This window comes from Triticum urartu, unplaced genomic scaffold, assembly GCF_003073215.2.
Source record: "Triticum urartu cultivar G1812 unplaced genomic scaffold, Tu2.1 TuUngrouped_contig_8920, whole genome shotgun sequence".
NCBI lineage: Eukaryota > Viridiplantae > Streptophyta > Magnoliopsida > Poales > Poaceae > Triticum > Triticum urartu.
Genome location: NW_024119917.1, coordinates 4,881 through 9,166, shown reverse-complemented (window position 1 = coordinate 9,166; position 4,286 = coordinate 4,881). Strand labels below are relative to the sequence as shown.

General features: G+C 51.7%; 1 pseudogene; it reads left to right on the top strand.

Moving 5' to 3' along the window:
- The first annotated feature begins 1,836 nt into the window (after positions 1-1,836).
- On the top strand, positions 1,837-3,640 carry LOC125532055 (annotated as a pseudogene).
- The last annotated feature ends 646 nt before the right edge of the window (positions 3,641-4,286 follow it).

Genomic DNA, 4,286 nt, shown 5'->3' with positions numbered 1-4,286 from the left:
AACGATCATCGTGCTAAGCTAACGGATGTGTCAAGTCAATCACATCATTCTCTAATATGTGATCCCGTTTATTAAATGATAACTTTTTGTCCATGGCTAGGAAACTTAACCATCTTTGTTTAACGAGCTAGTCAAGTAGAAGCATACTAGTGACACTCTGTTTGTCTGTGTATTCACACATGTATCAAGTTTCCGGTTAATACAATTCTAGCATGAATAATAAACATTTATCATGATATAAGGAAATATAAATAACAACTTTATTATTGCGTCTAGGGCATATTTCCTTCAATGCACCCTCGTGAAAAGAAACCTAAAAGTGGCAAGGGTATCTCCGACGTCGTCCCTAAATCCAACTCATGGACACGGATATCCAACACTATATAAAAAGCAGAGTTGGTGATGATGGTGTGCTTGCCATCCTGTAATATAGGTCGTCCGATATTTATCTAACGGATAGGAAGGAGGCTATGACAATTTACCCGCACTCCTCTTCACATTTGCAGATAAGGCCATCCCTCGTTCATCCTTTTCTCCCACAAAATAAACTACTCATACAAATGCATCTTCATGTTCCGTGCAACGCACGGGCATCTTGCTAGTCCAACACTATATCTCAAATGTCTGTCTCTATAAACTTTTTTTAAATATAGCCTTCCACCAAACACTTCATATAAGGGCATCTCCAACAGCAACCCGCAAATTTTCTCCCGCATATGTTCACGTACAGTGGGGGACCAGTCCACGTACACGGAGGCGGGAGGCCGACATCCAACGCTAGCCGCATATATTTCAAACTCTTTTTCAACATACCGGATGAAATTCATGCAAACACGGCCGAATTTCATACAAACACGATGGATTTAATTACATTTCAAATATTTATAACAAAAAAAGACCCGCCCCTAAACATATCCTACGGCGGTGTTCGCGGTCTGCGCCCTCGATCGGCAGGTCGCTTCAATGGCGGAGGCAGTGAGAGGCCGCATCCGCCCTGAAGCGTCTTCAATGTTGAGCGGCGTGCTCTACAGCGGCATGGACGCGAGCAGCTGGCGTCGGGCGGGAGCGCGTGGGGGAGGTGGGAGGGGTTTTTGACAGGGTAGGACGGTCAGAAGCGGGCTTGGCATCGGTCTGGACTCCCGCAAACCTCCACACGTTTGTCTCCACTTTGCAGGAGAAATCACGTCTGGACCACCGCACAGACTGATACAGAACTACGTTGAATGGCTTAGGCGGTCCAGACAGCATGATCCGAACGGTTACGGAAGGTTGGCGGGTCCTCCTTGAAGATGCCCTAACATAACTAGTGTGCTTCACTGGTTGTTAGCACATGAAGCAAGCTAAGGTTAGTGGCTTCCACCAAAGAGAAAGTTAACGACTGAAGGAGTACTTCCTAAAAAAAATGCACTTCTGAAAGAGAAAAATGGAAGAAAAGTCTGCTCAGAGGACAATCATAAATGCTCATATACATGCATGTAGGCTCACCTCTATAAACGCATATACCTAGATTTTACCCTTATGACACATCTTAGTCGACAAGACTTCTTCTTTCACCGAACAAACATCACTAAAAAGACTAAAATAAATTAAAAAATGTGAGAACTTAAATTCTGATGGACTGCTTCCATCATAATCTAAGCTACGTCCATTGGGAGAAGAGTCTTCCCGTTGTAATCAAGTGGTAAAGGTAAGTTCGTGCACGACTCTTGAGTTAAGCTCGACCGATGACTCAACCTGATCTCAAACTGAAAAAAAAAAGATAAAACTGTCCCTCTGGGATGATTGTTTAGTCGATGCCACATTCTGTTACGCACAACCGCCGTGCATCGTGTCCACAAACAAACTAAAGCACTCCACACCAAAATATACGGTGCGATTTTCTCCGACGCGTTGCTTGAAGCAACTACTCCATCTCCATGGCGGTTCTTCTGGATTTTCCAGAGTTTCATTCAAAAGGAGGAGATAAATACAGTAGATCTTTCTTCTTCTTGGAGTAAAACACACAATTTCCATTTTATTTTTATGATTTGATTGATGCCGGACGTCGAAAAAGGCAGTTAATGTTGGGTTTATATTAAAGAAAAAAATGTTTGGATTAGGAAATGGAGCTATAAATTCGTTCTGACAGAAACCAGTCCTGGTTTCACGAAGGAGTCAGAGGAACTCCCATCTCCCAACTCACTCGCCCGTCCAACCCACTCCCCGCTCGCGCACGCATCCTCCTGCGCTCCCATGGCGTCCCGCGACCTCGCCGAGAGCCTGCTCCCCGGCGGGGGCGGGGGTGGGGGCGCCTCCTCCTCGCACGACGAGTACGAGGAGCGCGCGTACGACTCGGACGACAAGGTCTCCATCTCCATCTCCGACTCGGAGCCCGACGACGACGGCGAGCCCGGCGCCGCGCGCGCTCGCCCGACCTTCTCCTGGCGGAAGCTCTGGCGCTTCACGGGACCCGGCTTCCTCATGTGCATCGGCTTCCTCGACCCGGGCAACCTCGAGGGGGACCTGCAGGCGCGCCGGGTACTAGCTCCTCTGGCTGCTGCTCTGGGCCACGGTCATGGGCGTGCTCGTGCAGCTGCTCTCCGCGCGCCTCGGGGTCGTCACCGGGAAGCACCTCGCCGAGCTCTGCCGGGAGGAGTACCCGCCATGGGCCACGCGCGCTCGTCGGCGCCGACATACAGGAGGTCATCGGCAGCGCGATTGCCATCAAGATCCTCTCCGGGGGCATCGTGCTGCTCTGGGACGGCGCCTACAAAGGAGCTGCTGCAGGATGCAGCCTTGTTCGCATGTGTGTAGGCCGAGCTGCTGCTCGTGGCCATGGCGAGCACAGCCACTACTCCCCTGCCGCCGGCGTGGCCGACGCGCGCAGGTGCGCCGCTGCTGCCTTCTCTGTTTCATTCAAAGTTTCAGTCAGCCTTCTCTGTTTCAGTCGGTCAAAGTTTCAGAACAAGCTTGCCGCAGGCGACGTCGTCCTCACGGCCGGCTGCAACCACGCCATCGAGATCATGATGGCCATGCTAGCCTCGCCTGGCGCCAACGTGCTGCTGCCGCGGCCGGGGTACCCAACGTACGAGGCGCGCGCGGCCTTGTACGGCCTCGAGTTCCGGCACTTCGATCTTGTGCCTCGAGTTCCTTCCCTTCCCTTCCTTCCCGCCATGTCTCGCGCGCTCGCCGCGGCGCCGCTCGCCGCCGCGGTCATGGTCAAGGCACGCGCGCTTGGGCGGTTCGCGTTGTGGTGGTGGCGGGGGGTACGTGCCTGGGGTCAACGACTGGATATATTTCCACCCCACGCTAAATGTTTCGCCGGCAGCCCCCACGAGGCGAAAATAATGCCTCCTAGGGGGCTCAACGGCTGGAGATGCTCTAAGTCCGACGACACCGGCGGCAAGCCTGCACACCACCGCCGTGACATGCAGCAGGGAGCTTCTATTACCATTGCTTGTGTACTTTTTTCAATAAAGGGCGTTTTGTATTAACATGGCTTGTGTACTATAGCAAGCCAGTACTTAGCAGCTTGTCTTGCCCGTCTCAAATGTCTAGCTTGCCGTGTTAACTAGTGCAGTGCTATCTCCGTCAGCGTTTATTGGTCCTCCTTGTATTTTATGCCCAACTTTGATAATAGATTTGACTAACAAATTATAAATTATTTGTCACAAAACTTATATTGTTAGATTCATACTTGAAAGATGTTTCCAATGATAATACTATTTTTATGCTATACAATATATTTCTTGGTAGTTAAATTAAAGGTTAATGTTTGACCAAAACTATAAGGAGAACTAATTCGTAAATTTGTCCACGCCCAAGCTGGGCCGTTGAAGACCAGCGCCCATAAAAGGTCCGCATCTAACAGGGGAGATCGGGGCACGTACGCACGGATCCAGACTTAGAGAGATGTCGACGGCGCTGGCGAACGCGGGAGACGGCAAAATCGAATCGTCGGCGGCGGGATGACACAACTTTCCCGACGACCTCATCTTCATGGTTCGCCGCAGGATCTCGTCCCCGTGCGACCATGTGCGCCTCGCCGCCGTCTGCAGGCCATGGCACGACGCGGCGTCACGGCTCCCGGTGCAGCCCGCCGTCCCAGCTCTAATACTCTCGCCGTATGGACGTAGCAAGAAGAAGCACATGTGCGGCCCCTGCGGTAGTTGGGTCCTACACGTCCCGGGCAAGGCGGTCAAGAAGCGGTTTGTCGGTTCCCACCATGGCTGCTGGATCGCCGCCACGGATGACCATCAGCTCGTGATTGTGAATCTCTTCTCCGGCGGCGAGGTGCCATTCACCGC